General features: G+C 41.9%; 1 pseudogene; it reads left to right on the forward strand.

Annotated features, from left to right (window-relative positions):
* The first annotated feature begins 8493 nt into the window (after nucleotides 1–8493).
* On the forward strand, nucleotides 8494–10177 carry LOC120674883 (annotated as a pseudogene).
* The last annotated feature ends 3496 nt before the right edge of the window (nucleotides 10178–13673 follow it).

Genomic DNA, 13673 nt, shown 5'->3' on the forward strand with positions numbered 1-13673 from the left:
TCTATATGTAACTTGGGTGTTTTGGAAGGATTAAACACCCGAGCATTTTGGTTTGCCTTGACACTTCAATGCACTCAGATTACAAATCGAGTGTTTCTCGGGAAGCTAGCACCCGATTTTAAAACCAACATACTAATGGTACAGGTGCAGCTGCTCCTCTCGCCTAGTGTATTGTAGTTGTGACAATTTCAGATTTTATATTTCACATCTCAGACATCCAATTAGACAAATATATATTCTCAAATTTAATCAAACACAAATCACATTGACAGAGAAGCATATACGATAGCTATACTCATGTTTCACAGAACATGATCGGATAGCCATGAGCTTGTTCAACCTCACAGCACTAGATTACAAACAATGCAACAGGTACCCGCTGACACCAGATTTCATATATATTCACAAAGTGCAGCACCACAAGGACACTGTATCAGCACTAGATTACAAACAATGCAAACGGTATCTGCTGACACTAGATTTCATATACATTCACAAAGTGCAGCACCACAAGGACACTGTACCAGTAGGTACACTCCATCAACTAGCATGTCCCGACAAGCTTTCATAGCTGGAGGCCGGCTCGATGGATAAAAGTTTCACTTGGATCAAAACACTGAATTTGGATCCTAAGTCAATCCAAACAGATGCAATGAACAAAATTCAAATTCATATTATTTCTATGACCTCTCAAAAAATAGATTGAATCTTAATTGAAGCTCAAAAAATGCAAATATCAAATAAAAAACTCAAACACTCAAAATATTTCTATGGTTAGTCAAATAACATAGTTTATCTAATGAGTGAAACCCCACATATGCAAATGGCAAATATACATATTCATAATCATAAATATAACTTGGGTCCTAAGTGAATCATGAATGTACATATGAAAGAAGATTATTTCTATGGCCAGTTAAAGTATACATAGTTTGGCTTGATTGAAAGTTCAAAACCCATAAGATGCATACGACAAATTTGCAAATATAATGGTAACATTGTTTCTAGCTTCAGTCAATTGCCAAAAATAGTTTGGGTACTTAGTGAAACAGCACAGATATGAAAATAGCAACTAATCATGGGCCAACAAAAATTAACTTTATACAGTTTTTAGGAGAACCATATACTTTGACATAAGCATATGCCTATGAAGTGGTAAAATGTTCTGGCAGGTCTACAGGTACCTATCTCCCATCTGAAGAACCAAAGACAAAAAGGCCATATAGAGTGATCCAGAAGGCAAAACAAGTGGCCTAACACCAATAAGCCCATGTAGAGTGATCCAGTAGGGATCTTCCCTATTGTTTAACAAAAAATGACCATGTAGAGTGACCTTGGAATTTTTAGGAGCAAACAGATCAAAGTTTTTAGAAATATTTCTACAGATTCCAAATATTTAAATTTCTAGGGGCCTTATTAAAATCCAACATATGGAGACATCGAGCTTCTGAATTCATAGTAGGAAAAAAACTAGGCTGATCCAAATGGGAAGTAGATGTGCAGCAAGTACTTTTACTATAACAAAGTTAACAAATGAAATTGTCCCATATTAAACCAGAGGGGATCTCATAGCCCTTGCAAATATATGGACCTGTTACACCACTATTATATAGGAATTGCAGTCCTCAAGTCACTGTAACTTTTATATGATCCAACTGTAAGTTTAAAAATAGAACTGTAAACATCTATATAATAACTAACTGGATTTCGTAGTGTAAGATTTAAAATTTTCATATATACATATGGATGTACTACTTATATTTCCATACATCAAAAAGATAGATACAAGATCTTCATATTCTCGTATTAGTAATGCAAAAATTATATAAAATGAATAAGCACAAGTGAATAAACTAATCCAAGGTAATGAGTAGCCAATAACTATTGAACAGTCAATCTTGAATGCATGAGATTGCAAAAAAGAAAAATGAGCCACTAAAAAGAGTGAGCTGTTGCTCCTATTGACATGCACAAAAGCACAGAACAGGATGAACAATTCAAACTAAAACGCTGAGATAGAGGTTTGTGAAATGATGCGGTCTGATGAACAAAATGATCAAGAAATCAAATCAGATGGATGCTAGCAACCAACAATTCACAATGAAATGATCCAAATCCACAAGCAAAAACAAAAGAAAATAAGAGAAGAAAGGGGAAACTGAAGAACCCTGGAGTGGATCAAGCAAATCGAATAGATCAGATGCATGCTAACCTCAGATATCAATTCACAACAAAAACATTAAATCCGCTCTGCATAAAAGGAACCAGACAATTAGTTAGGAAATAAAATGATTCAAAATTCAAAATAAAATGGCAGGACCATTTTGAAATTCAAATACATATTCAAATACATAAAAGGGAAAATGGTTAACACCTTGATTACACTTAGATGACAGTGTAATTAATGGTGTAAAAATAGTAAGTGCTAACTGTAAATTTAGAAATTAAAATTTTAAAAGGATTCAAACCTAAGGAGGTAATGATTTACACCTAGATTACACTGAAATGACAATGTAACTGATGGTGTAAAAATAGTAAGTGCTAACTGTAAATTTAGAAAACCAAATTTTAAAAGGATTCAAACCTATGTGGGGGTAATTATTTACACCACAACTACATTGAAATGATAGTGTAATTAATGATATAACAATAGCAATTAGTCAGATAAGACCTTTATCTATGTACTTACTATTCTCTGAAACAGAATCTCATTTTAGACTATAAAATTATAGTCACATAAAAACTACATCGAAATGATAGTGTAATTAATGCATTGTATGAATCAGATTAGCATACTTTGTAACGATAATGAAAAAAACTTAATAGAATTCATGCTACACAAAATTTGCTAAGCATACTATTGCAGGAAGCCTTTTGATATGCAAGGGATTTATGATCTTACCCAATCTCAGGAAGGCTAAGATAATGCAAGACTTGCAAAACTGTAGGAAATAGTGCAAATATCATAACACATGTATCATGCTGACAAACTAACACCAATTGGAAATGTAATCATATAATAGGATTGAGCACACCGTCTATCTGCAAGACTATGGATATAAAATGACTATCAAAGTGAACAGACTCATACAGAAAGGTGCATAGTAAAATCTCATTAAAATATTAGGCAAGAAACTACAAATGTTCCCAGGAATATGAAGAAAAAAGTGTGACCTACAGAAGCAGGCACCCCTATCTAATTGACTCACGAACATAAACATCGGCAAGCATTCCTACTAATTAGATATACCAACCTTATATAGGTAGAATACTATAAAAAGTCGATTCAGTTGACTGCCCCTCCAAGGACGGGGGGATCACCATTCATTCAGGCCCCCAAATAACCTAGGAAGCAATCGATCCCCAAACTGTGCAGAAACCAAAACACGATTCAACCGCTTATCACAGATAGGGGCAGATCTGACAAGCGAATCAAACATCTAAACCAACAAATTGCATAAAAATCACATGTGATTCATTACAAGTTCACGACAAATACACATCGCATTGGGCGCAGCCCTTGAAAATCCGCAACTGAAACTACATCGATTGGGAGAAAGGGGGAACAGACACATAAGATCAAAATGGAATCAGCCAAAGAACAAGCAGAAAAGCAGAGTTGAATCAACGAACCCTAAAGACTGATGCCTATCGCCGCTCTCGAGCGGTCGAGCTGGAGGAAGGAGAAATGAAACGACGACTTCAGAATGAACGTGGTGTGTTGGGTGGAGATCCTGCCATGTGGGATCAGCTTATCGTCAAAAATAAAATACACAATAGATCAGCGGACAGCTGGATGGATCGGACAGACAATAGCAAACAAAACCAACGATCAGACGGTCACAAAATCAAGTGCTGGACAGAAACACTCGGGTGTGCTTTAGCTTTTCCCTACTTAAAAATACAAACACCATATGAGTACAAAACATTACTCCTTCCTTCCCTGTTTATAAGGCATACACGTATATCAAGATTCAAACCTTGTCATCTTTGACCAATAATTTGACTATTAAATTTTTATTTTTATAATGCAAATTTCATATGATTGGATTCATAATCAAATATATTTTACAATGATTATAAGTTTATAATCAAAAGTGATATAATATATGATAAATAAATGGTCAAAGTGTTGTTTAGAAGACCGTGTCATGTTCCACCATGCCTTATAAACGGGGAAGGAGGGACTAGGTTTTACAACCCTAGTTCAAATATACATATAAATTTACAAGAGTTGCATAATTTATAAATTTTACAACCGATGTACTGAAGTTCGAATAGACTAGATCCTACAACTACACTAGCCTGCAAAAGCCCTGATTAACCATGACCGGTCAGACTAGTACACCCAACCGGTTGGACCGGTCGGCACTACCCTGCCGACACCACTGGTCAGACCGGTCCCATGGTGGGACCGGTCAGACCTGTCTGCGCAAAATAGAAAGGCTGAACACTCTGCCCTCAAGTGTACAACCCGACAATCCCCTAACCTAAGGGTCTCGCTCCACCACCTTCCACCCCTCTGCATCCCGGCGGATGAACTTGACACAGCAGGGGCAGAAGTCAATGTCTGGGTGTCCTGAAAGAATTGTGGCAATAAACCCTGAGTATACTAATACTCAGCAAGACTTACTCGTCTATTGGGTATACTTAGCCCACATATTCTAGACATGCAAGCTTTTTGGCTAGTGGTTGATTTTTGCGGAAAAGAAGCAATTACAAGTGAGTCCTTATTTTTACATGTTTTAGCTTCAATATAAAGTAATCAATTTACTAATCCTCTATGATTTGCAAATCTACAGAAATCATGGTGAACAAATCAATAATTAGATAATATCAGCCCGCATCTCATCTCTTTTAATTCATTTCCTTGCTACGATGTGACCAAGAGATCAAGGATCTCATGACCGCGAGACACGGCGAATCGATCCGATTTAACCTTGCAAGGTGAACCTAACCAACACGGCACGCAAAAGCCCCGTCGGACCCCACGCACCAACATTTCCCCTCCCCGCCTCGAACTACAGGAACCAGCCCAACGACATATGGTCAGCCGAGCTCAACGTGAGACCACCAAAAGTAAACATATGCATCCCCAACTCTCCGCGACTACTCGACCACCCCAGAAGTTGGGTGCGGGTTCCTGTACTTTTGAAGCGAAGCAGTACTCGGCTTACCGGTTTCGACTACCTCCTACTCCCGGCATGCGGTTAGTACAGTTCAATCCCCGATCAGCACAGACGACAACAGAACAGTCCTTAATCAACACAGATGGGGCTACACATTCCCCCATCCAGTCTCCCAACCCATATCTTCCATCTTAAATATAATGATTCATATCCTGTAATACAAAGACATCCTATATCTCGCGAGTAACAGAATTATCACTCGACTTCTATCGAGCCCTATTAAGCATAGCAGTGCTAACGACCTATTCATACTAGTATAAGGCCCAGGAAAACCTAGGAATCATGCAACTAAGGTTTCAAACAATTCCTAAACCTAATGCACAAATATTAGAGACATATATAGGTGACATAATTTAAAATAATAGGATGTGCACCGGGGCTTGCCTTGTGTCTGCTGCTCAACACTAAGGTTAGTTGGGCCTTGGGCCAACTCCTCGCGAACCTCCTGCTGCTGGGCCTGCTCTAGCGGCTCCTGTGGCTCCGCAACCACCTCGTACACTACCCTCTCTGTCGCAGCTGCTACACGTATGCATATGATATGAGAAATGCGATTATGATTTGTAACTTTGAAACAAGTCTAAACCGTATACACACACCACTACCCGAGACAACCCGACATCTAAAATTCTGCAAAACCCGGAATATCCGGATTTTCCGGAGTATCCGGGCTTACACCCGGAGTCTCCGGGTTTCCTACCATTTTCGCCCCCAAAAACTGAAATCTTGATTTTTGGCAAAACCAACCCACAAAATTTGAAACCCTTTCAGGTTCTAATAGAATGGTTCATAAGGAGATGATTGACCCAAAAGAAATCGCTTTAAACACCCTAGATCGATCAATCCCTTTTTGCCCTAGCTCTTAGTACCTTGAGCAAGCTCTCCTTGCAAGAAAACTCAAAAACAAAGCCACCCCATGGTGGAATACCTGGAGAAGATGATCCCCACGCTGATTGGAGCTTCCTTGGTCTTGGGAATGGATTTGAAAGGAAGGATTTGGAGTTTAGAGCTAAAGGGGAAAGGGAGAGCTCGTGAGGGAGAGAAAGAGGAAAAGTGAATGGTGTTTTAACGTGTGGGAACAGTCATAAGGCCAAAACACATGATAAAGCACTTTAGGTCCGGACTATCCGGAATAAGATCCGGAGTATTCGGGTAAATCCGGAATTTCCGGATTCAAACCCGGAGTATCCGGGTTCCTCTGGCTCCAGAATTTGAAATCGAGTTTTGAGTCGATTTGTGACTCGACTTGTAACCGAGAGAATCGGATCACTAGTTAGCTAGTTAAACCCAAGTTTAACACTCGGGTGTTACACATAATATCGAAAAAAGACGCGGGAAGCACATCTCGAGCTAGCAAAGAGTCTCTGCGATGAACTGTTTCATGCGTGGCAGCTGAGCTTCATCGATGACCTTTGTGTGATGAAGTTCAAGAAGTAACCGAGGCGTGTGATGGCTATCTTCACGTACTCTGGAACGATAGCCCTAATCACAATTGGGAGGAAAACCGTGAGAATGACGTGGCAGTCATGTGCGTTGAAGCTAGTTAGTGTGAGGTCCTTCATCGAGACCAGACTCATGATGTTGGAAGAGAAACAGGTCGGCACCTTCACAACCCTAAGCCACTAGCACACGGCTCTCTTCTCATCTGTCGTGAGGTTGTAGCTCGCACTTGGAATTGTTCACAGAACCATGCAATAAATTGTGTACCACGGTCTGAAATAATGGTTTTAGACTCACAATACGGTCCAAGTACAACTGAGCATATTGCCTCGCCGTATAAGAGGTCTTTACTGGAAGAAAATGGGTTACCTTCGTAAATCGATCGACTATTACCCAAATAGAATCATACCATTTTGAGGTGTTGGGTAAGCCGACAATAAAATCCAAACTGACATCCTCCCATTTTCCTAATGGAATACTCAAGGGTTGAAGCATACTGGCGGGCTTCAAATGGCTTGCTTTAACCCTTCTGCAAGTGTCACATTCCGACACATACCTGGCGATTTCCCGCTTCATCCTTATCCACCAAAATTGCTGTTTCAGGTCTTGATACATTTTATTACTGCCGGGATGGATGGAATACCTAGAGAGGTGAGCCTCATCAAGAATCTGCTCCCTAAGCTCCAAATCTTTAGGTACCACTAATCGATTCTTGAACCATAACACCCCCTCATTATCTTGATGAAAATACTGAACTCTGGGATCATTTTCACTGAGCCTCTGTCTAATCTTACCCATGCCCTTATCACTTTTCTGAGCAGCAATAATCTGATCTCGAAGTGTAGGGATAAGGGTAATATTAGCAATTGTGCCTTCAGATACAATAGCCAAATTCATTTTCTCCATTTCTTGGCACAAAGTTTCTTGTAGAACTGTAGCTGAGACACAGCTACAACTCGCCTTGCGACTCAGTGCATCGGCAACGACATTAGCCTTGCCGGGGTGATAATGAATCTCCAGATCATAGCCCTTGATCAATTCTAACCACTGCCTCTGACGCAAATTTAGCTCACTGTGGGTAAAGATATACTTGAGACTCTCGTGGTCTGAGTATGTATGCACCGGATTGCCCAGAAGATAATGTTGCCAAATCTTTAAGGCATGCACCACTGCTGCCAGCTCCAGGTCATGGGTAGCATAATTCTCCTCATGCCGCCTGAGGGCTCTGAAAGCATAAGCAATTACCCTCTTATCTTGCATGAGTACACAACCGAGACCCGTACCTGATAAACTACAATAAATATCAAAGGGACCAGGAATAACGGGCTGAGTCAAAACAGAAGTGAGAACGCAGCGAAAACTCATACCTGATGCATCACAATACACATCAAAAGGTCAAGTAATATCCGGATGAGCCAAGACAGGGGCCGACGTTAAGAGCTTTCTCAATGTCTGAAAAGACTGCTCACATTTGTCGTCCCAATTAAATCTCACCCCTTTCTTGAGTAATTCAGTCATGGGCCTAGCAATTTTTGAGAAGTCCAGAACAAACCGCCGGTAATACCCTACTAGCCCAAGGAAACTCCGGATCTCTAGAACAGAGGTGGGAGCGCTCCAATTCAAGACATCCTGAATCTTGCTAGGATCAACAGAAATAGCGCCCTCAGAGATAGCATGGCCCAAGAATTGAACTTCCTTGAGCCAAAAATCACATTTATTGATCTTGGCGTATAGCTTGTGCTCTCTGAGGCGTTGAAGAACAATGCGAAGATGCTCTGCATGCTCCTCTTCATTCTTAGAATATATAAGGATGTCATCAATGAAAACAACGACAAACTTATCCAGCTCAGGCATGAACACCGAGTTCATGAGGTACATGAAGTGAGCAGGGGTATTGGTCAGCCCAAATGACATAGCCAGATACTCATAGAGCCGTATCCGATAGAGAAGGCCGTCTTGGAAACGCCGCAGTCATCCGCTCAGTGGTGGACCGCGCCAACGAGGCCTCCCGCGACGCCAAGGGCACCCTGGCCATCGACATCACCGTCGTGCCCTTCCCGGACGTCGGGCTGCCCCCCGGCGTCGAGTCCGGGCCGGGACTTACCTCCGATGCCGACCGCGAGAAGTTCTTCCAGGCGCTCAGGCTGCTTCGGGAGCCCTTCGACCGGTTCCTGGCGGAGAACCGCACCGATGCCGTCGTGTCCGACAGCTTCTTCGACTGGTCCCGCGGCTGGGGTTCCTCGGCACCAGCATGTTCGCAACCCCCTGGAGGCCGCCCCCGAGGACCCCGAAGTGCCCGTGCTGCTCCCGAGGCTGCCGCACCGCGTCGAGATGAGGCGCAGCCAGATGATGGAGCCCAAGAAGCAGCCGGACCACTGGGCCTTGCTCCAGCGCATGAACGCCGCGGACCAGCGGAGCTACGGCGAGGTGTTCAATAGCTTCCACGAGCTGGAGCCCGAATACCTGGAGCACTACACCACGACGCTCGGTCGCCGCGCGTGGCTCGTCGGACCGGTCGCCTTCGCCAGCAAGGACGTGGCGACGAGGGGCGCCGACGACGGAGGGCTCTCGCCCGACGCGGACGGCTGCCTGCGGTGGCTCGACACGAAGCCGGCCGGGTCGGTGGCGTACGTGTCCTTCGGCACGCTGTCCCGTTTCTCGCCGGCCGAGCTGCGCGAGCTCGCGCGCGGCCTCGACCTGTCCGGCAAGAACTTCGTCTGGGTCGTCGGCGGCGCGGACGCCGAGGAGTCGGAGTGGATGCCCGACGGGTTCGCGGACCTGCTGGCGCGTGGCGAGCGCGGGCTCGTCATCCGGGGCTGGGCGCCGCAGATGCTGATCCTGAACCACGCCGCCGTGGGCGGCTTCGTGACGCACTGCGGCTGGAACTCGACGCTGGAGGCCGTGGGCGCCGGCGTGCCGATGGTGACGTGGCCGCGGTACGCCGACCAGTTCTACAACGAGAAGCTGGTCGTGGAGCTGCTCAAGGTCGGGGTCGGCGTCGGGTTCACGGACTACGCGTCGAAGCTGGAGGTGCGGCGCGTGATCGGCGACGAGGTGGTCGCCGAGGCCATCGGGAGGGTGATGGGCGACGGTGAGGAGGCGGAGGCGATTAGGGAGAGGGCCAGGGTGCTCGGGGAAAAGGCCAGGCGCGCCGTGGAGAAGGGCGGGTCCTCGTACGATGACGTCGGCCGGCTGATGGCTCGCAGGGGCGTCGTCAATGTCTGATTGGTGGAAGCGCGTCGAAAGTGGAAGGTTGCGGTTCAGTGGCGTATACGAATCGGAATATGGTTACCATATACCATTCCCTGACTGGAGTCGTAGAGTCCGTGCAGGCATCGTGCGGAAAAGTATTTCGTCGAGTTGCTCGGAGTTTGGACTTTGCCACTTTGGAGCCAGCAACCAAGGTTGTATCCAACGTTCATGATGGTTGACGGCTAGCTTTTATAATACTAGCATATTAACCAGTGCAATTACATGTGCGAGTAATTTATAGTTATATATTCCTAGTTGACGCTCCATCTATTTTAAATTCTAAATTATAATTTATTTTATCTTTGTTCTAAAGAAGATCCATTTAATTTTTGCCAAGTTTCTGAAAAATATAGAATGAGACATATTTTGGTCTATCCGGCGAGTCTAGTTTAATATTGCACATACTTATGGATTTTTTTCTACAAACTTGATCAGACATAGAAAAATTTAACTTAAAACTTATGGATTTTTTTCTACAAACTTGATCAGACATAGAAAAATTTAACTTAAAATAAAACTAAAATGACCTATAGTTTCGAATGAAGGGATTAGCCCAATAGAGTTTCTGTTTATACACTATAATACATATAATTTTAATATATTTTATTTTTTTACAAGTAAACATACTTTAAATTGTATACATCACAATCATGACTAATACGCTCTATCCTATTACTATTCATCTTGGTCAACACCAATGCATGCTGCTCATTATAAAAGCATCAAATTTTATTTTTAGAAAGGACAACATCTCTTTATACATAGATAGATGCACTTATACCTGATTAGCGGATAGACTATTTGATTTAAATAAGCTGAAGAGATTAGGAAGGATAGTTAGGATAAATATGATTGGTACTATTTTATAAACTCAAATTTTCAAAAGACCAAAATTAGGTTAGATCAATTTTTTTAAATAGCGTATGTGGATCATTAAGATATAGAATCTAAATTAAGCTAGATCTAATTATTTTCTCTAATGGCTAGATTAATTAATCAATTTTTTCCATAATTAGTAGATGTTTACTGTAGCACCACTTTAGCAAAATCAAGGATTAATTAGGCTCATTAGATTCATGTCGCAAATTAGCACCCGTTTGTGGAAAAAGTTTTGAAATTAGACTTTATTTAAGGAAAAACATATATTTTCCTCTCAATTATCGCAAAAATTTGATTTTCATACCTCAACTACAAAACAGGGTACAGAGTCTCCCCCAACTATCGAAACCGTTTGTTTTACCTTCCTCGGTGGTTTTACATTGTTTTGTCATAGATTTTTTCTTGGTTCTCTCTTTTTTCACTCAATTGAGGAAGCAAACGTGGTTCAAAAGTTATGAAAATTAGCTTAGTGGTAGAGGAGAGTACAGAGAATCCAATTTTGCAAATTTTTGAAGTTTAAACATAAAGAAATTTGAAACTTAAAATTTTAAAGAAGAAAGAATTCAAACTTCATTGATTTTGTAAGGCATCAAGATGAGCTCCATCTTTGACGAAATTTGAACTGTTTGACACATATTAGAGGTGCATCACTAGGGGATTTTTGGGAGTACAAGTTCTGTAGCAAAATTCAAAGTTTATTACAAATGGTCAAATTTGAGCCAAATATTATCTTTTCATTTATTTTTATATAATTTAAAATCTACTCAAGAATTTGCATATGTATAAATGAATATGCAAATGCTCGAGTAGATTTTAAATGTTGTGAAAATAAATGAAAAAGATCAAATTTGGCCAAATTTAACCCTTCCTAAGAAACTTAAAATTCTGCTATAGAATCTATACACACAAAAGTTCCCTAATGATGCACCTCTAATATGTATCACATATTTGAAATTTTGTTAAAGATGGAGCTCATCTTTATACTTTAAAAATTCAATGAAGTTTGATTTCTTTCTTCAAAATTTCAAATTTCATTTTTTTAGTTTCAACTTAAAAAGGTTGTGTAATTGGGTTCTCTGTACTTTTCTCTATCATTGTGCCAATTGTCTTTATTTGTGATCCACGTTTGCTACCTCAATTGAGTGAAAAAAACTACAAACACCGCTTGTGAAACAACCAAGGGAGGTAAAATAAACGGTTTTTATAGTTAGAGGAGACTAGATACCGGATTTTGTAGTAGAGCAATGGTGGAGCTGGCAGTTTTTTATGCCTAGGGCCACTTATCTAAGTGGTTAAAGCAAAACTAATCAACATACTAATAGTCATAATATCAATAGCAAAAAATGCTTGAATTGTATGATTTAGATTATATCTCCAATTCCAAGTTTAATTGTACATCAAACTCAATAAAATTTTAAAAAAATGGTAAAGAAATACCTAACAAGTACCGAGTCGGTTTATCCCGCCTATCAATCTATCATATCTTCACCAAATGTAGGAAGTGAATCTGAGCCTACACAAGTGAGTTGGATATTTCAAAGGAATTAGGCAAGTAATTTGCAAAATACAATTAATTAGTGGAAATGATAATTGAATGTAACATACCACTTGCACTACGTGGAGGCAACTTAGTCTTCAATTCTTGAAAATGGAATAAAATATCTTCATCTTTAAAGCAAGTAAAAACATCTAGCTCAATATAGCATGTCATTCGATGATTCAACCAATCATTCTCCATCTTATTTTTCAAATCTGTGAGAAGACTCTTTCTACGGTGGCGGTAGCAATCGGCAAAACCAAAACTAATTGAATAAGGCGATAAACCAATCTAAAATCTTTGCCCATCTCACATTGAACCATCTTGATAGCAAGATCACCGATATCATGACAATTTGTAAACTTGGGATTATTTCTCACATCATTAATAAGCACATCAAGTTGTTCTCTAAGGGTTATAAGATCATAATGAATGTGCATTGCAAGCAGAACTGGGCGCTGTTGTTATTGGGGTCCAATTCTAGTCTACCAATCGGGGTCTTGGGGACATAGAATCAAATTGACTAATTGAGAAATTGACCTTGGTTGCTCAGCTTGCTTCCTTTGCTACCTTGCTAGTGGCGCGAGCAGGACTGGGTGCGAGGCCGCTGGCCGCCTGGCCGATCGCCTGGCGCCCTGCGCCCCTGCCGTGCTGGACTGCTGGTGCGTGGTGCTGTGGTGGTGCGAGGCTGCTGGACGCCGAGTGGCAGGGACGCCGCGTTGCGCGCCCGAGTGGCCGGGACGCTGCGCGCCCGCACCATGCTCGTCGCCGGCTTGCTGGTTTTGGGAGTTAGGGTTGGGACTTCGGAGATAAGCCGTCAGGCTGATCGGCAGGTTCTGCTCGCGCTCCACGATTCGATAGGGGGCTGTGGCTAGGGGTGGTAAAGGGCACTCTAATTAAGCCTAGCAAAATCAAGGGTCGGGCTAGATAAGGGCCAGGCTAAAATGCTATACATTTTAAAGCTAAAATTAGTTAGGGCCGAGTTGGCTTGTGAAGGAGGCATAAGGATCATGGCCCGTTACCACCCCTAGCTGTGGCAATCGAGCGAGCGGATGCGGAGACAGGCCGGACCGCCGGAGGGCGCCGGTGGGCAAAGAAACAGTTTGGACTGGATGAGTACTCAACATAAATTATTGTTGGGCCATGAAAAATTACAGGAGGTTTAAGAGTTTTTTTGGGCCGCGACTAAGGCCGTCGCCATGGTTACCCTAGACCCATATCCGCCCCTGTAGTAGAGGGATGAAAATCAGTTTTAGAATAGTTGAGGGAGGAAAAGTAAATTTCTTTTCTTTTATTTAATATTTTAAAATAGTACTCCCTCCGTTCTAAATTATAAGTCATTCCAAGAATTTTGGAGAGTCAAAGTTTTTCAAGTTTGA

Source organism: Panicum virgatum, chromosome 5N (genome assembly GCF_016808335.1).
Source record: "Panicum virgatum strain AP13 chromosome 5N, P.virgatum_v5, whole genome shotgun sequence".
In the NCBI taxonomy this organism is placed as follows: domain Eukaryota; kingdom Viridiplantae; phylum Streptophyta; class Magnoliopsida; order Poales; family Poaceae; genus Panicum; species Panicum virgatum.